We start from the raw sequence: 21,473 nt of genomic DNA on the forward strand, positions 1-21,473 counted from the left end.
GAGACGTGCAATATTTTGGACAAGAAGAGGAAATGTTTCACTTCTATGGATGATTGTAGCAACAAAAGTGTGAACATTTCAAAAAGTTAAGCTTGCCAGATATATAGGATGAGGCTGTGGAACTCTGTTTTATGTATTTTATAAATATAATATTAGCAAATGGTATATTGAACAAGTAGAAAAATAACTTTGAAGATAACAGTCTTGTGTTGATTTATAGAGATATGAAGGAGAAAAAATAATAAATTATAATTTATCATGGTATCTTTTCAGTCATCATGCTATGAATGTTTTAATTCAGAATTTTCTATATTTCTATTACAATTTAATTTCAAAAGTTTAAACTAAAAATTTTTTGATTTAAAAAAATTTTAAGATTTTTAAAGTTTTTAATTTATTTATTTTTAAGTAAATTTATTTTTTAATTTATTTATTTTTGGCTGTGTTGGGATCTTCATTGCTGCACGCAGGCTTTCTCTAGTTGCCGCAAGAGGGGGCTACTCATCATTGCGGTGCGCAGGCCTCTCATTGCAGTGGCTTCTCTTGTTGTGAAGCACAGGCTCTAGGCACGTGGGCTTTAGTAGTTGTGGCACGTGAGCTCAGTAGTTGTGGCTCACAGGCTCTAGAGCGCAGGCTCAGTAGTTGTGGTGCACGGGCTTAGTTGCTCTCCGGCATGTGGGATCTTCCTGGACCAGGGCTTGAACCTGTGTCCCCTGCATTTGCAGGCGGATTCTTAACAACTGCGCTACCAGGGAAGTCCCTTTATTTATTTTTAATGTTATAATTTGAAGTTGATTCACTGAAAATATCAAGACTGATAAATCTGTAGTCAGACTGATCAAAAAAAAAGGAAAAGATACAATTTTCCAATATCAGGAATGACAAAGGGAGTATCACTCAAGAAATTCCAGACATTAAAAGAATAATAAAGTAAAATTATAAACAACTTAGGCCAATGCACTCAACAACTTAGAGGAGGAAACTGACTGCAAAGGGGCACTACAGAAAGTTTGGGGTGCTGGAAATAATCTATATCATTATTGTGGTGGTTGTTACACAAATATAACCATTTGTTAAGATTCAACAACCTTATACAATTAAATGTTGAATTTTACTTTATGTAAATTATACCTTAATAAAGCAGAGAAAAATCATATCTAGAATTACAGTAGTGCTTTTGTCAAAACTGGCATAAAATGTTGTTTATTTTCCATTTCTATAGTGAACAACTCTTATTTTCTGGCTCCATCCCATTCTTCTGAGAATATCATTCCAAATATGTTCTTCTAGGAACTGTCCCTTCTCATATTCCATCCTTTTGGTTTCTACAGGAACTACTCTGCCACCTTTGATGGGTCTAGGAGCTGACCCAAGCTGGGTCAATTAGTCCTTTTCCACGAGATTCAGCTTACCTCTTTGTAGCACCTGAAGCTTTAATACATTAATTTTGGAAGCTGTTAGTAGCCCTATGAACCAGAACAATGAAAGGAATCTGGTTTGATGAGAGAAAAATACTGATGCAGATTAACAGAGTGGTATAGATAGAAGATAAAAATTTCCAACAATCCAAATCCTATTTTTCATGAGGATTGGTTGACCCCCAGTCCTTCTTTGATCATTCATTCCTCTTTTGAGTGTACCTCAGAATCTTTCCCCCGCAAAAAGCATCCTTTTATTTTATACTGAATTGTGTTTTTGCCAAATGCAACTAAGAGAGTTCTAACTTATCCACCACCCAAGTTAGTATGTTCATATTGCGATCCTGCTGTGCTCCTGCTGGGGCTTTTTTCCCAAGATATACTTAAATGCCTTGCACACAATGGACAAAATAAATTAACTGCCAGTGAAGATTTTAATTCATTGGATATTCCATATGCATATGAATATAGGTGTATAAAGATAAAATGATAGGTCCTTGATACGTATTTTAAAATACTGGTTCCTACTCCCCAAAAATATATTATATATATGCATATCAAGTTGGCATTTAAATGCTGCCAACTAACCTTTGGAATGTACCACGGTTGATATGGGCAGAATAGGATTTGTAAAATTATTTCTTGAAATATCTTTATAAATTGGAATTTCTGCTCCTGCTTCTCTTCTGCTCGTGGCTTTACCTCAATATCCAACAAAACAATGTTTTTAAAAATTCAAATCAAGATTCACTTTTCTGTCAGGAATCAAGACAAAGAAAATTTTGAGAAGTAAAGGTTCAGGATTGAATAACATCGATATAGGAATTCATTTAATGTCTACTGTCATCACAACATCTCTAACAAATATTGAAATATTTACTTTTTTAAAAAAACAAAGTGATTCTAGAATTAAGCTGCCTACATGTACATTCTATTTCTCCTACTTCCTAACTGTGTCACTGAGCAATCATATAACCTCTCTACACCTCAAAATCACTTTCTAAAAAGTGGGAATAATAATAGTGCCTAGTAAAACACTTAGAACACTGCCTGGCATGCCACAGTGCTGTATAAAAATAAGCTATTATTTTATTTATTATTATTATCATTTTCATATATTATATAATATGCATAATAACCCAGCTATAATAACCCAGCCAGTTGATATAACTGGATAATCAACTCATTTATTATTATACTTCTAATAATTCCTTCAATTAAAATGTTTGCATAGCCAAAGCAATCTTGAGAGAGAAAAACAAATCACATGGCCTAATTTTAAACTATATTTTGAAACTATAGTAATTAAAACAGTATGGTATTGGCATAAAAACAGACACATAGATCAATGGAACAGAATAGAGAGCCCAGAAATAAACCCACACATATATGGTCAATTAACTTATGATAAAGGAGTCAAAATACACAATGGGAAAAGGAAAGTCTCTTCAATAAATGGTGTTGGGAAAACTGGATAGCCACATACAAAAGAATGAAACTGGACCACTATTTTACACCATACACAAAAATTAGCTCAAAATGGAGTAAAGACTTGAACATAAGACCTGAAACCATAAAACTTCTAGAAAAAAACACAGGAGAAAATCTTCTTGACCTTGGCCTTGGAAATGATTTTATGGATATGATATGCAAAGCACAAGCAACAAAAGCAAAACCTAACAAATGGGACTACATTAAACTAAAAAGCTCTGCACAGCAAAGGAAACCATCACCAAAATTAAAAGGCAACCTACTGAATGGGAGAAAATTATTGCAAATCATATATCTGGGTCTAATATCCAAAGTATATAAAAACACATACAAGTAAACAGCAAGAAAACAAACAATCCAATTTAAAAATGGGCAGAAACTCTGAATAAACAGCTTTCCAAAGAAGACATACAGAGGGTCAACAGATAAAGGAAAAGATGTGCAACATTGTTAATCATCAGGAGAAAACATGAAAAGTCACATAAAACACCACTCTTGAAATCACCATCCAAGTCAAAAAATAAAGCTTTGCCACTGATTGCAGAAGCTCCTCCATATGTCCTATCCCTATCTCAAAGGTCTCTTTCCCCCACTCATAAAAAGTCACCACTATCCTGACTTTTACAGTAATCACTTCCTCACAATTCTTCATAGTTTTGCCACCTAGAGGTGCATCCCAAGCCACTACAGTTCATTTTTGTCCATTAAAATTTATTATCATTACTCCCTTTAATCTACATGTTATCTCCACCCCCTTTTTTTAGCTTTAAAACTGATCTGTGAATAACCCAAGATATTTGACCTGTCTAGTTTGCCAATCTGAAGTTGCTGATTGCACATTCATGGTGCAGTTCAACATAATCCTCCATTCTCCAATTTCCAGAAATTGGCAGCTCAATCCAGAGGCTTGATCAGACTTGAGTTCAATGCCTTTGGAAAGACTATAAGCGTATGGGGGTTTTGGGGTTTTGTTGTTGTTGTTGTTGTTTTGCTGTACGCGGGCCTCTCACTGTTGTGGCCTCTCCCACTGCAGAGCACAGGCTCCGGACGCGCAGGCTCAGCGGCCATGGCTCACGGGCCCAGCCGCTCCGCGGCATGTGGGATCTTCCCCGACCGGGGCACGAACCCGCGTCCCCTGCATCAGCAGGCGGACTCTCAACCACTGCGCCACCAGGGAAGCCCTGTTGTTGTTGTTTTAATCAGGTGACACACAATGCCTGGTTGTCTCTTTTTATTAGGACATAAGCAGCTATTGAGGCTCACATCTCATCTTAGAAGTAGCCATCTCTCCCTGGTTTCTATTAGTGGGAAATACTGTTTCAAGACCATCTTTGGCATTAGGCATATGCATTACTACTGAACTGGTCATTGTTTCTAGACCTCATCAGGTCCCAGTCTTGCTTCCTCTTCTTATTCATGAGTCATGCTTACATTTTCTATTCAAATTCAAGACTACAGAGTTTTGTTTTATTTTGTTTTTTACTTAATCTTTTCTATATTACATCTGTATACCGTCTCCCCCACACAGAGTATCCTGGTTCTCAAGGACACTGGGCATAAAAGAATTAGAATATCCCATAATTACTCATTTACTTTATCCCAAATTGCACACACAATAGTCTCAAAATACCAATACCAACCACCGATAATTGTAAACACCATTTAAAAATATTAGATGTGCTCTCCTCATTCTTCCATTCATCTTTATAGGTGTATTTTATCTACATTGTTTAGAGAATACACCCTACACCCTAAACTACTATCAATACTTTTTCCTTTAACCCTTATTTAGCATTAGTTTTACAAGTAAACCACATGTTTAATCCTCACCATTAACACTTTTGTCATTGTCTCTCTATGTCTTTGATTTCTGAAGTAGCAATCTCCTGTAGACTCTTCTAGAAGAGCTCATGGAAATAAAAGAACTCAGAGCTCTTGCATGTCAACAATACTTTGTATCTTTTATATTTAATGTTAGTTTCCCTGGATATAAAATCCTAAGCTAATTTTTTTCCTTTGGATATCTTAAATATGTTACTTTAATTTCTCTTGCATAAAGTAATACTGTTGAAAATGTGGTGAAAATCTAAGGATTTCCTTTATTAGCCATTAGCTATTTTACTTCAAAACACAAATATTTTGTTTTGATTTTTAAATTAAGGTCCAGTAATTTTTCTAGAATATGTCTTCGTATTCGTCATTTGTGGTCAATATTCTCAGGTAGATGGACCACTCTTTTCATATGAAGTCTCAAATCTTTTTTACTTTTATTTATTTCAATAGAGTTTTTTAGAATTATAGTTCTTAGTAATCATTCTGTTCCCTCACTTTAGTTTTCTTTTTCAGGGACTCCTTTTATCTGTATGTCAGATCTTCTTTCCCCATTTTCAATAACTGTCTCTTTCTCTTTTCTTATTTCTTTAAGATTTTTTTAAAATGTCCTTCTTTATAACCCCTTTCCCTTAAGGCACTATCTGTTGTGTTTTTGCTTTTGTGTTCCTTCTAGTTTAGTCTTCATTTCTGAAAACAAACCAAAAAAGTTCATTTCATTTCTAATTCTTACATAATTCTTTCATCATATCCTCATTTCTGAGTTTTTAAAGTTCTGATTCTTTTATTCTTTCCTGTCATTTCTTTTCTTGATGTTGTGTTTTTCACTAGATGGTTAAGGTTTTAACTCTATTCTGTGAGCTTATCATTCTGATCTGCTTTTGTTTTTTTAGAAATGTTATTCTGTTTTTTTTTTCCCTTCTAATAACTTTGTATGAAATTTGACCTTGATAATTTTTGGTCATTCATTTCATGTGAAATCAGATTTCCTGAACCTTTACAAAGATATAAGTTTGGGGTAGCTTGTCTAACTTCCCAAGGTCCCTCTTCTGATGTTCCTTGGCAGTATTCAGAAATATTGTGACTTGCTTTCTCACACTTCCTGTCTCTGTTCCTCTCCTCCACATTTTTCTAGACCTTCTTCTTCCTTGTCTCAATTCTCTATGCTGCTTGACTTGTTTTGATTCTACTCCAAGAAGCCTCTCAGAGCAAGGCCTATTCTGGAGGAGAATTCTTGCAGGTCAGTTTCAAGAGTGAATCTAGGGGCTAGACTGTTCCAGACCCTTCAGTACTTACCATAGATCCTCCACTCACCCAATATTGGATGGGGCAAAACCCCTCTCAGTTTTAACTGCTGTTCTCTAATTGGTCTGCTGCACTTTACAGTGAATTCCTGTGGATTTTGGTTCTTCTGTTCACTGCCAAATGCTCTGTGGCTGCCTTCTGCGCTTTCCCATATAGATGTTAACACTGTACAGATCTTAGGTGTCACTTACTGTCTTTTGTATTTGTGGGGATAGCTTATCATATAATTTTGTGGTAAAAATTGTCATTAGATTTTTAGTTTTACAGTCTAGATCCTCTGTCTATTTTTATGTGGGAACCTGGAGATATTTACAACAAATGCCTTCACTTGCTGCCATATTCCCAGGATCACTTAAACTATCTTCACTGATTTTTTACCATTTGCAGCCGAGATAGTATTGGACAGTACATTCCCCAATCATTTATCTCATTAAAAGCTACCATAAGCATACTAACATCAAATCATTAAATTAAAAGAAAGTAACATGATGAAAATTTTAAGTGATTATAGTTAAGTACCATCCCAGTTGATTGCTTCTAAATGACCGGCTAAAAATGAATGACATAAACCTTTCTGTGAGCTAAATTCTTTTTATGGTCTTTAGTCTTAGTGGGTATTCCAGACAAGTTAAAAGAAAAATTCCTAGCAGCAGACTTGCAAGTTTCTTAGCAAAAGACCTATGCCCTAGTTCTATTAATCATTAGATTTGGGAACACACTTTCAAACCATGTTAAATGATTTCCCTTATACAGTTGTTTATAGCGGTTTTTTCATCTATTGATTAAACAAAAGGAAATAAACTGAAACCTTACTCTAATGCTATCCCCAGAGTCAATGCTGCAGGTAAAACAACTTTACAAGAAATTATGCAGCAACTGAACCTCCTCCGACAGGGTTCAAAATTGGCTGGCTTTATATTAAGATATGATACATGATAAGTTTTTAGTCCAAAGAATGGACTGATTTTTTAAATCATTAATAACATTAACAACAGAATGCAGATCTCACTGGTTCTGTTTTATTAACTTATTACTTAAAGTTACTTGAAATAAGAAGCTCAATTATCCTAAGGTCAAGTGCTGCTGCCTAGCCTATCTCTTTTCAATGTGCCAAAAATGGCTACCATTGCTATTTGCAAAGAAAAGCAGCTTGTACAGTGAAAGTTTACAAGCCTCCACCAACTTAAAGCCAGTACCATCTGAATAATGTTGCTGGGTACGATTGAAAGCAAAGTCCTAGCAGTTGACTCATAAGCTTTGTTTTTATTAGTGGAAAAAAGTTTCATACTTGCAGTAATTCAACTGCAATGATCATGAGATTATTCATTCACCAAATAAAGAAGTTGAATATGTAATAGAGAGCTTTTCATAGACCTTAGTTAAAAGGCATTACAAAGGGATATAGGGAATGACAAGGTCCTGCACAGTATCCATCACAGCAGAATACTCCAAAGACCTCTCAAACTGAACATGTCTCATTACATTATCTCTTGCATCCTTCCACCTTTATTTGCAGTGGTGAGACACTATATAGCTGCTTGTTAACTTTGCCCTTTTCGTTCAGGGCAAAGCCTCACTTTTTTTTAAGATCTCTGCTGAAACTACTGCAATAAATTGCTGCCTACTGAGCCATCAAATCAAGATGTCTTATGAAAAAGAAATGTGCACAGCTCTTCATTCACGTTCCATACACAATGTGCAGTATACTAGACAATTTTTTTTTTAGGTCTGCCCATTAAATCTAAAGTAAAGGGATAATGATGAAGAGAAAAGACTGAAACAATAGGAACCTTATGCAATGAGTGGTGTTTTCTAATATTTAGCTATAAAAAATTAAAAATATAAATCCAACTCTTTTAAGAAAAGTACAGAAGGAAATGGGGCTTAATAGCAAGAAAATTATGTTTTAACACTTGAGTTATTTTCTCCCATTTTACTATACTAAATGATATCAAAGACCTGATGGAAAACTTTTTAAAATTGTCTTCTGCTGTTATCAAATGAAAACTAATTTCTACCCATACATTTAGAACTGTGCCAAGCACATAGAAAGGGCTCAATTCTTTATATTATTACCACTGACACACTTATCTGTATGTATTTCTTTCCTTTCCTCCCTCCCATCTCAAGAGAAGTACTCCATCTACTCTCACTAGCTCAGGCTCTTGTGTTTTCACCCCGTTTCCTCTACTGGCTGTTTTCTTTCTGCTATAAAACCTAATTAGTTTTCTTCCAGGCCCTGCTCCTCATATCCCTTCTATCTCCCACCCTACTTCTTACCTTCCTTTCAAAGCTAAGCTGGCTGTAATTTCTCACCAACTATTCACTCCCCAGCCCACCAAAATCAATGGTTGGGCAGAGAAAGAGAAGCCAGCAGCACTGGGATGTGATTCTGAAGTTGGATCACTCCCCTGCCAGATGGCAACAAGGACTCCATCTCTGGGTTAAGTGAGTACTAAAGCCGCCTGGTGTGCTGCAACATGGCAATTGCCAAGGATTTCACCTGTGGTGACTTGGAACAGATTACTGCTGAAGGGATGCAATGGCCCCTGTGATATCATTGGCATTTGTGAGATATGGAAGAAATAGTAATTATCAGGACTGGGAGATTTATTTGATTATTGTTGAGTGATATTGATGCATTGAAGAGAGAAAATGACAGGCTCAATTCAGCCAATTAGCCACTTAAGATAAAATGTGAAAGTCAGAAGACTCCCAGGGCAATGTTTATGGAAATGCTCTTCTCCTACAATCACAGGACAGACCATGCTGAAGATCAGGCCTAGAACCTAATTATAAGAGTAGAGAATTTTTGATAAGGTTGAATTTACAGCCTGGCAAGTCTTCTATACAATCAGGAAAGGAGTGGGACCCATCCAAGGAGTCTAGGGGTAGGGATACCCACTCAAGAACTTTGAGCTCTCAGATACCCCAGAACCCTCTGGGCCTGCATAAGAAGCCCATTCCCCCTTGTTAGAGAATGGAAGACCCCACTGCACTGCCTGAAGACCATGCAGAGGCCTCAACTGAGCCAGACACTTCACAAGACAATACATGCCTTCCTCAGGATCTGGCCCATTTCTCCTTTCTAGTAAAGACAATAAGAGAGACAAAGCTTAGCAGGGCCTTGCTAAGGGGAGAAAGAAACTTGCTAAAGGGAGAAAGAAAGAAACTCACTGAAAGAGTTGCAGGACATGGTTAATATGTACCAGGAGAAGCCAGGAGAGCATCCTGGGAGTACATCTTGAAAGTACAGCTTCTGGAGGACCAATCCTAAGAAAAATATAGACAAATGTGTGTATGATCCCAAATCAAGTATGGACATAATGAATAAGAAATATATTGCGAGAATAATTGAAATTAGAAATGGAATGACTCAAATCTAATCTTGATTCTCACTCTCTTTCCTGTTCTATTAACAAAAACTATCTGGCAAATAATAAGTACTTAATATATGTTTGTTGAAAAAATTAAAGGCCAAAACATAATAAACTGCACATAATTTTATAATCATATAATGTGTCAAAAAGCTATCATAACAGCAATATCTACTTTTTAAACTAATATTTCAATGTTTAATTTTATTACAAATCTAACACATACTAATTAATGAAAACTTAGAATAACAATTTGTCGGTCTTTTCTGACTGCAAGCTTGGTTGCTAGAAACTCACTCAGACTACCTCAAGGAAAGTAGATCTGTTGTAAGGAAACACATGGAAAAAGAGAAAACAGGAATCACACAGAAACCCTACACAGAGTTTGAACTTCACAGAGGATGGAATGCTGTTCATAAACTAAAATGCTCCAACATATTCCCAGGCTTACGTTATCCCACTGCCCCTCAGCAGCAAGAGGCACTAGAACACATGCTATTATGACTCAGTCCTCTCTGTCCCTGATTTTGCTACTCTTGCTACTGACCAACTTCCTCCACATTAATATCCTTCATAATATGATTGTTCATAACTTTGTCTCCTACCTCAGGTCTCTCAATGTCTCTTTTTGCTTCTGTTCCCACAGCCAAATGTCAATTCTGAATATATCTCATTTTCAAATGCTCAATACAGTAGAATTTTATTGGTGAGCATCACCTCTACTTGAGCAGAGTTTTTGTACTAGGCATCTTATCAATGATTGGTTAGTTCTTGTGACAGATGACCACCCATCTGATTAGCCATGGAGAAGAGGACAGTTGTTTCATTGGTAGTTGATGACCAAATAGTTCATTAATGAGTGTGTTAGCTAGAGGAAGCCTAACCACTATAACAAATATTCCCAAAATTTTAGTGGCTAAACACAATAGAACATGATTTCACCTTGAATAACAGTTCAATATTTTTGTCAGCCAACTCTTCTCCATGAGGTTATGCAAAGATGCAGTGTCCTTAACTGGAGCTCTACCATCATCTAGGCATAAGGTCTTAAAGGTTGTCTGAATACAGGAGGAGAAGGTGAATAAGAGTGCAGAAGCCTCCACTCCAACCCTAAAATGATATACATCACTTCCATTCACACTGGTCAGAACTAGTTACATGGCCCTACCTGGATGCAAAAAGGTCTAAGAAATATAACACCTGGATGAGAAGCTGAAAACCAGCAATAGACCCAGGCCATGAAAAGGGAACATGAATTTTTAGTAAATAATTAGTCCCCTCTGCCTAAAGTTTTTTTAGTTTGTGTTGTTGTCTGTTCATTAATTTGTTTGCTTATTTGTTTTTAAGTGAAGGAGAAGAAAGCAAGGGAGCTCCCAGAGCAGAGTTTAAGTAAATCGAAGAAGATAGTTTCTGTCTGGACCCAGTAAGTATCATGGAGACTCCATCAAAATGAATTGTCTAGGCAAAGCAAAGTAGCTTGGTGCAATTAGGAAAAGACTTGACTAAAACTAGTGGGAGTTTTTGCATCAAATGCTGGTTTTGTCTTCAACTAGTTATGTGTTTGGGGGAATGACGGGGGTTACCAATCAGAATCCTCTGGGAAAGTAGTTTATCAAAACGCACAAGTGCTTACTCACCCCAACTCCCCACTCCCCTTGCTACTGTAACATGGCCAGCATTCCAGAATTCTTCCAGAAGAAAAGGAGGGTGTAATGTAAAAGAGCTTCACAAGTGACTTAGATAAACCCACTACCGTTCTACCACACCCATCCTAGTTTAGAGTCATTGCACTAGGTAATATCTCAGATACCACTTCAATTCCTTTCTAACTTAGAAATTACAGAAGTAATAAGATTGTGTGTGCATTAAAAATCCTCTGAAAGATCACTGTGAAACTATATAAAGAAATTCTGTAAATCAATTTAAAAAAGAAACAAACCAAAGTAGGCAAAACATATGACAGAAGAAAGTATTAATGACCAATAAATATGTGAGAAGATGATGAAACTGACATGTAACTAGAAGTTAAGACAATATTAAGGGCTTCCCTGGTGGCACAGTGGTTGAGAGTCCACCTGCCGATGCAGGGGACACGGGTTCGTGCCCCGGTCCGGGAAGGTTCCACATGCCGCGGAGCGGCTGGGCCCGTGAGCCATGGCCGCTGAGCCTGCGCGTCCGGAGCCTGTGCTCCGCAACGGGAGAGGCCCGCGTACCGAAAAAAAAAAAAAACACAATATTGAGATTCAACTTTTTACATATCACACTACAATTAAGAAGTTGAATAATAAATAACCTCAAGGATATGGAAAGCCACGTAGCTCTATTAAAAAATGTGTGTAACCAAGGACTCAGCCATTTTCACTTTTCCGTAAACAATAGAAATGCACGTGTAAAAGGACACACACACACATAATATGTATTGCAAAATAATTTATAATAGTGAGTAGTTCAGAAACCATTTGAATGTCATAACAATATGGCTGGACCTTTAAGATAAGAGGAAAGAAAATATAAAACACTATGATACTTATTACGTAAATATCTTAACATTACAGAATAATACTTTATATTTCTAATTTATTCTATATACATATGTAAATGTATCAAAATCTGGACAATCTCTGGGAAGTGGAAAGGAGGGCACAAGGATGGGGAGGCGATCCTAAAGTACTTTATCCTTTCCTTTATCCTAGAGCTTTACTTTAAAAAAAAATGACAATGTCCTCGTGTACTATATGTATAATTTAATTAATTTTTAAAGGAGCAGATTAGGGACTTCGCCAGTGGTCTGGTGGTAAAGAATCCACCTTCCAATGCAGGGTACACGCGTTTAATCCCTGGTCGGGGAACTAAGATCCCACATGTTGTGGAGCAGCTAAACCCGCGTGCCACACCTACTGAGCTCATGCGCCTCAACCAGAGAGCCCACGTGCTGCAAACCACAGAGCCCACACTCTGCAGCCCACACACCACAACTAGAGAGAGAAAACCTGCACACCACAACTAGAGAGAAGCCCACGCGCCAAAACAGAGCCCACGCACCGCAATTAAGATCCCGCACGCCTCAACAAAGACCCCGTGTGCCGCAACTAAGACCCAATGCAGCCAAAAAATGAAGAAAATAAATTTCTTTTAAAAAAGAAGCAGATGAAAATAAATTATTTGGAGATTCCTGCCCCGCACACACAATATTCTCAGGGGATATGTCACACCCGCAGTGCCTGCTGAAAACATTCATTCACTTATTCAGTGCATATTTCATAAGCGCCTGCTGTGTACTAAGACTTGTTCAATCTAGGTAGTGGGAGTACTGCCATGATCAACTGCTCCACGCTCTTTTCCACATGCTGTTTCTGCTGACTCATGATTTCTGCTCCCCTTACCCTTACCCTTTGACTTGATGTGGTTTCAGCTTGCCACAGAACCAGCTCCAGAAGGCAGTGTTATGTAGTGGCTAGGAGTATGGGCTCTGAAGTCAGACTGCCTGGGTTCAATACCAGCTCTGCTACATCCTTTGTCAATTTCTGTACGTTATTTTACTTTTCAGTACCTCAAGTTTTTCATCTGTAAAATGGGAGTGATACTAATCCATAGCATACAGTTTTGAGGATAAATGAGTTAGAACATGAAAAAAGCTTAGAACAATAGCTTAGGACACTAAGCTCCTGACAAATATTAGATGTTATCAATATTCCAGGAGCCAGCCACAAACTAACTGGTGTCTCAGGTCACATTTTTGAGAGAGAATCCAATCAGCTCAGTTCAATTGAGTGTTTTATTCCTTTGTCACTTATGGCCACTAAATTATCCCTTTTCACATGCTGAACGCCTTACATGATCCAGCTTTGACTGACCTCATCTGACCTCCTCCAGTTCACCTTGGACCACTTATTAAAAGTAATTTATATAAGAAAAATAGAAAGAAAATAGCACTCTGACACTTATTGTAAGACTGGCTATTGTTCCTGTATTTTATACACATGAGATTCTGCTCATCTGAAATAACCCCTTTTTACTTGAACCATTTGACTGGGTTCCTGTTCCTCATAACCAAAGAACCTAGAATAGAACAATTCCCTCAAGAAAATGGGTCAAACCCAAAATATCTTCTTGCTCACTGCTTATGCACAACTGTTGTACAGATGACGTATTATGCATAGTCATGATGCTAAAGAGAAGTGAAGAGCAAAAGGCCAAGGTTCTTTTTCATGGTTTAAGAAGGATAAATGGGCAGAAGACCTAAATAGACATTTCTCCAAAGAAGATATACAGATTGCCAGCAAACACATGAAAGAATGCTCAACATCATTAATCATTAGAGAAATGCAAATCAAAACTACAATGTGATATCATCTCACATCAGTCAGAATGGCCATCATCAAAAAATCTAGGAAACAACCTAAGTGCCCATCATCGGATGAATGGATAAAGAAGATATGGCACATATATACAATGGAATATTACTCAGCCATAAAAAGAAACGAAATTGAGCTATTTGTAATGAGGTGGATAGACCTAGAGTCTGTCATACACAGTGAAGTAAGTCAGAAAGAAAAAGACAAATACAGTATGCTAACACATATATATGGAATTTAAGAAAAAAAAAATGTCATGAAGAACCTAGGGGTAAGGCAGGAATAAAGACGCAGACCTCCTAGAGAACGGACTTGAGGTTATGGGGAGGGGGAAGGGTGAGCTGTGACGGAGCGAGAGAGAGTCATGGACATATACACACTAACAAACGTAGTAAGGTAGATAGCTAGTGGGAAGCAGCCGCATGGCACAGGGATATTGGCTCGGTGCTTTGTGACAGCCTGGAGGGGTGGGATAGGGAGGGTGGGAGGGAGGGAGACGCAAGAGGGAAGAGATATGGGAACATATGTATATGTATAACTGATTCACTTTGTTATAAAGCAGAAACTAACACACCATTGTAAAGTAATTATACCCCAATAAAGATGTTAAAAAAAAAAAAAGAAAGAAAGAAAATAATAATCTAATAGAAGCAATGGAAAAAAAAAATCTAGAAACAATAAATGCTGGAGAGGGTGTGGAGAAAAGGGAACCCTCATATACTGTTGCTGGGAATGTAAATTGATACAGCCACTATGGAGAACAGTATGGAGGTTCCTTAAAAAACTAAAGATAGAATTATCATATGACCCAGCAATCCCACTACTGGGCATATATCCTGAGAAAACCATAATTCAAAAAGAGTCATGTACCAAAATGTTCATTGCAGCTCTATTTACAATAGCCAGGAGATGGAAGCAACCTAAGTGTCCATCATTGGATGAATGGATAAGGAAGATGTGGCACATATATACAATGGAATATTACTCAGCCATAAAAAGAAACGAAATTGAATTATTTGTAGTGAGGTGGATGGACCTAGAGTCAGTCATACAGAGTGAAATAAGTCAGAAAGAGAAAAACAAATACCGTATGCTAACACATATATATGGAACCTAAGGAAAAGAAAAAAGAAAAAAAAGGTCATGAAGAACCTAGGGGTAAGACGGGAATAAAGACACACACCTACTAGAGAATGGACTTGAGGATAGAGGGAGGGGGAAGGGTAAGCTGTGACAAAGTGAGAGAGTGGCATGGACATATCCACACTACCAAACATAAAATAGATAGCTAGTGGGAAGCAGCCGCATGGCACAGGGAGATCGGCTCGGTGCTTTGTGACCACCTAGAGAGGTGGTAGGGAGGGTGGGAGGGAGGGAGACACAAGAGGGAAGAGATATGGGAACATATGTATATGTATAACTGATTCACTTTGTTATAAAGCAGAAACTAACACACCATTGTAAAGCAATTATACTCCAATAAAGATGTTTAAAAAATAAAAAAAATAAAGATGCTATGATGATCCATGTACAAAAAAAAAAAAAAGAAGGATAAAAGATGCTCTGGGTGGGGCTTCCCTGGTGGCGCAGTGGTTGGGAGTCCGCCTGCCGATGCAGGGGACGCGGGCTTGTGCCCCAGTCCGGGAGGATCCCACGTGCCGCAGAGCGGCTGGGCCCGTGGGCCATGGCCACTGGGCCTGTGCGTCCGGAGCCTGTGCTCCACAGCGGGAGAGGCCGCAACGGTGAGAGGCCCGCATACAGCATAAATAAATAAATAAATAAATAAAAGATGCTCTGGGTGATAGCAAAACTGTGTTATTCAGATGCAAAATCCCAGCACCTTTTGTGTGAGAATCGTTTTATTACCTTTTCAAATTCAATCCTCTATCCATTAAATTGAGCCTTGAACGGACTTCAATTTTGCAATATTTTGTTACAGTGTTAACCTAAAAGTCAAAACTATATTTTGTTTTAAAGTATTCTATAATTCTAATTTCTCAGAAATTTACACTGCTTCCTTGCAGTCTGATAAAGTGAAACTTTTGTCTGTTTTCTACGATGATAGGAATGGTTTGGGCATCCCCCCCTACCTGTTCAGACATACACATAGCCTGCTTAACAGCAATTTTGCCCATATTGAAGAAATAAATATCTTTCTCCCTGGAGTCAGTGACTGACAGCTTCTCTGCCTCAAGGACATTGTCTATGTCTTTTTTAACTCAGTCAGCTCAGCACCACACCAGTGCCCTGCACAGACAGATGCCTCATAAATGCTTTTGAATCGACTAAGACAGGAAATGCAATGTCTTTCCTCCCCACTTCACCTGCTGCCTTAAGCAGGGAAAATCAGTAGGAACATGTTGGGAGAGTGAAAGATTAAGGCAGAACTTAGATGCAGAGCCTGGCATTTTAAATAATAATGAAATTTTCTTAGAAGAATCTTACTAAAATCCACATGTATTCAGATAATCCCACTAGAAAATATTACAGGTGATAAATTAAGCAAAAATGCATTTTCCTGATTCCCAGGCATAACACATCTGTCTCAGTGTGGTATTCAGAAATCAAAAAGAGGGTGGAGAATTAATAACTGCATATTTTAAGGACTTAATGAAATATTTACAGACTAGTTCAGGCTTGTATTAAAAGTTATTACCCTTTGGTTGGTAAGTGTGACTTCCAGGGGGACAATATCCTTCTACTACATCCCCAAATTCTATAAAGTTATTAGTTATCTCCTACAGGAAACCATCTTCCATTGACAAGATATAGGATGAATAGTCTAATCATTGAAACGATTCCATAAATTTCAACTTGAAAGTTCTGTTGGAGTCCATTACCCAAATCAAAGTTTTAAAGTTTGTTATTATAGGACTGTCAGAATTATAGCTAAGGATTGCTGAATTCCATGGGCACATCAAAATCAGCTTCACCCTCATCTTGCAGTATATGTGATTATGAATTGCAGAAGGAAACTGATGAAAAATAAGTGCTGTACTTCTTCCCACACCAATGTTCTTCTCTTTTGTCTTCCTGTTACAAATGTCTGTAAAGCTAATAAAAATGCAAGTCTGGATTAAGGCCCTAACAAATGAATGTTGCTTTTCTAAAATGAAATAAATTATGTTTAATATGTTGTTTCCGAATATGTGAAAAGTTTTGAAACACGCAGTTAAATTTGAATAGATATATACATAGATAGATAGATAGGAAGATAAAGAATAGCCAAGTACCTGTTTGTATGCGTTGGAGTATAAATAAAGTAAATTGCTCCATCTGCTGGCTGTATTTGGAAACAACTCTAATTCTAAACTCCAAAGAAAGATGGTCATAATTGAGAACTACCTCCTAAGCTCAGAAAAAAAGTTACACCCAGCATACAGCAAAAAATGTCAGCCCACCCCCATTCAAAGCCCTCAGGGTCCACTAGAAAGCACTTGATATTGTAGCACTAATGGAGTTCAAATGCATCTAATCCTACCAAGTGTTTTTCTGCCCTGCTACTGACATATTAAGAGAAAACAGTACAACTCATATCAGAAAACAGTAAAACTCATACTCCGGACACCACAACAAATACTGAAATTTGACATTGTAAAATCCAAGGGTCATTCTCACAAACAGACTTGCTGGGCTCACAGCACTCTCGGCTCATGTTTTGGTAAGAGAAGTTCACAAGTCAGCAAGTTTATAAATCTTTTCAGCAACCTGATGCTGAATAACATGTAATAAGTTTGAATACACTTTAATAAAAAAAAAGAGTCTCCAGATTTGGAATTGAAAGCCACGGTTGCTCTCTACCTATAATCTGGGCTTCATAGTTATTTCCTCCAAAGCTTTAATCAAGTACTCTTCAAAAAAAAAAAAATCCATAATTAACAGCTTTCAGCAATATCACTCATTTTATCATTCAAAATGTGAAAGTTGCCCCATTTTTTCCTTGCTGATTAGTCCTCTTTCTGAAACTGGTACTATACGTTTCTCTCTCACTATTAAATTAGGTGAGGAGTTCTGCTATCTCAAGATGCTTCAAAACTACCCTGTATTGAGTCCCTCCCATCAGGAAACTTGCTCAAGCCTCTTACATAGCCTCATCCACCAGAGGGCAGACAGCAGAAGCAAGAACTACAATCCTGCAGCCTGTGGAACAAAAACCACATTCACAGAAACATAGACAAGATAAAAAGGCAGAGGTTTATGTACCAGATGAAGGAACAAGGTAAAACCCCAGAAAAACAACTAAATGAAGTGGAAATAGGCAACCTTCCAGAATAAGAACTCAGAATAATGATAGTGCAGATGATCCAGGACCTCAGAAAAAGAATGGAGGCAAAGATAGAGAAGATGAAAGAAACGTTTAACAAAGAGCATGCAGCCCCGCCTCCCATGGGGACCTGGCCTGAGGAGCACAGGTGGGAACTTCAATAGTAGGGCAGCGCGAACGCCATGTGGATGAAAAGCTCTTGGTGCTGCAGCCAGGAGACAATGCTGTGCCTCTGAGGTGGGAGAGCCAACTTCAGGACACTGGTCCACAAGAGATCTCCCAGCTCCACATAATATCAAACAGCAAAAATCTCCCAGAGATCTCCATCTCAACACCAGCACCCAGCTTCACTCAACGACCAGCAAGCTACAGTGATGGACACCCTATGCCAAACAACTAGCAAGACAGAAACACAGTCCCATCCATTAGCAGAGAGGCTGCCTAAAATCGTAATAAGTCCACAGACACCCCAAAACACATCACCAGACGTGGACCTGCCCAGCAGAAAGACAAGATCCAGCCTCATACACCAGAACACAGGCACTAGTCCCCTCTAACAGGAAGCCAACACAACCCACTGAACCAACTTTAGCCACTGGGGACAGACACAAAAAAACAATGGGAACTACGAACCTGCAACCTACAAAAAGAAGACCTCAAACACAGTAAGATAAGCAAAATGAGAAGACAGAAAAACACACAGCAGATGAAGCAGCAAGATAAAAACCCACGAGACCTAACAAATGCAGAGGAAATAGGCAGTCTACCTGAAAAAGAATTCAGAATAATGATAGTAAACATGATCCAAAATCTTGGAAACAGAATAGAGAAAATGCAAGAAACATTTAACAAGGACCTAGAAGAACTAAAGATGAAGCAAGCAATGATGAACAACACAACAAATGAAATTAAAAATACTCTAGAAGGGATCAATAGCAGAATAACTGAGGCAGAAAAACGGATAAGTGACATAGAAGATAAAATAGTGGAAATAACTACTGCAGAGAAGAATAAAGAAAAAAGAATGAAAAGAACGGAGGACAGTCTCAGAGACCTCTGGGACAATATTAAACGCACCAACATTCGAATTATAGGGGTTCCAGAAGAAGAAGAGAAAAAGAAAGGGACTGAGAAAACATTTGAAGAGATTATAGTTGAAAACTTCCCTAATATGGGAAAGGAAATAGTTAATCAAGTCCAGGAAGCACAGAGAGTCCCATACAGGATAAACACAAGGAGAAACACACCAAGACACATATTAATCAAACTGTCAAAAATTAAATACAAAGAAAACATATTAAAAGCAGCAAGGGAAAAACAACAAATAACACACAAGGGAATCCCCATACGGTTAACAGTTGATCTTTCAGCAGAAACTCTGCAAGCCAGAAGCGACTGGAGGACATATTTAAAGTGACAAAGGAGAGAAAACTACAACAAAGATTACTCTACCCAGCAAGGATCTCATTCAGATTTGATGGAGAAATTAAAACATATACAGACAAGCAAAAGCTGAGAGAGTTCAGCACCACCAAACCAGCTTTACAACAAATACTAAAGGAACTTCTCTAGGCAAGAAACACAAGAGAAGGAAAAGACCTACAATAACAAACCCAAAACAATTAAGAAAATGGGAATAGGAACATACATATCAATAATTACCTTAAATGTAAATGGATTATATGCTCCCAACCAAAGACACAGACTGGCTGAATGGATACAAAAACAAGACCCATATATATACTGTCTACAAGAGACCCACTTCAGACCTAGAGACAAATACAGACTGAAAGTAAGGGGATGGAAAAAGATATTCCATGAAAATGGAAACCAAAAGAAAGCTGGAGTAGCAATTCTCATATCAGACAAAATAGACTTTAAAATAAAGACTATTAGAAGAGACAAAGAAGGACACTACATAATGATCAAGGAATCGATCCAAGAAGAAGATATAACAATTGTAAATATTTATGCACCCAACATAGGAGCACCTCAATAAATAAGGCAAATACTAATGGCCATAAAAGGGGAAATTGACAGTAACATATTCATAGTAGGGTACTTTAACACCCCAGATTCATCAAGGGACAGATCATCCAAAATGAAAATAAATAAGGAAACACAAGCTATAAATGATACATTAAACAAGATGGACTTGATATTTATAGGACATTCCATCCAAAACCAACAGAATACACTTTTTTCTCAAGTGCTCATGGAACATTCTCCAGGATAGATCATATCTTGGATCACAAATCAAGCCTTGGTAAATTTAATAAAATTGAAATTGTATCAAGTATCTTTTCCGACCACACGCTATGAGACTAGATATCAATTACAGGAAAAGATCTGTAAAAAATACAAACACATGGAGGCTAAACAATACACTACTTAATAACGAAGTGATCACTGAAGAAATCAAAGAGGAAATCAAAAAATACCTAGAAACAAATGACAATGGAGAAATGACAACACAAAACCTATGGGATGCAGCAAAAGCAGTTCTAAGAGGGAAGTTTATAGCAATACAATCCTACCTTAAGAAAAAGGAAACATCTCGAATATAAAACCTAATCTTGCAATTAGAGAAAGCAATTAGAGAAAGAAGAACAAAAAACTCCCAAAGTTAGCAGAAGGAAAGAAATCATAAAGATCAGATCAGAAATAAATGAAAAAGAAACAAAGGAAACGATAGCAAAGATTAATGAAACTAAAAGCTGGTTCTTTGAGAAGATAAACAAAATTGATAAACCATTAGCCAGACCCATCAAGAAAAAGAGGGCGAGGACTCAAATCAATAAAATTAGAAATGAAAAAGGAGAAGTTACAACAGACACCGCAGTAATACATATCATCCTAAGAGACTACTACAAACAACTCTATGCCAATAAAACGGACAACCTGGAAGAAATGGACAAATTCTTAGAAAGGTATAACCTTCCAAGACTGAACCAGGAAGAAACAGAAAATATGAACAGACCAATCACAAGTAATGAAATTGAAACTGTGATTAAAAATCTTCCAACAAACAAAAGCCCAGGAACAGATGGCTTCACAGGCGAATTCTATCAAACATTTAGAGAAGAGCTAAGCCCCATCCTTCTCAAACTCTTCGAAAAAATTGCGAACAAAGGAACACCCCCAAACTCATTCTATGAGGCCACCATCACCCTGATACCAAAACCAGACAAAGATACTACAAAAAAAGAAAATTACAGACCAATATCACTGAAGAATATAGATGTAAAAATCCTCAACAAAATACTAGCAAACAGAATCCAACAACACATTAAAAGGATCATACACCATGATCAAGTGGGACTTCTACCAGGGCTGCAAGGATTCTTCAATATACATAAATCAACCAATGTGATAAACCATATTTACAAATTGAAGAATAAAAACCATACGATCATCTCAATAGATGCAGGAA

Source organism: Globicephala melas, chromosome 7, assembly GCF_963455315.2.
Source record: "Globicephala melas chromosome 7, mGloMel1.2, whole genome shotgun sequence".
NCBI classification, from domain to species: domain Eukaryota; kingdom Metazoa; phylum Chordata; class Mammalia; order Artiodactyla; family Delphinidae; genus Globicephala; species Globicephala melas.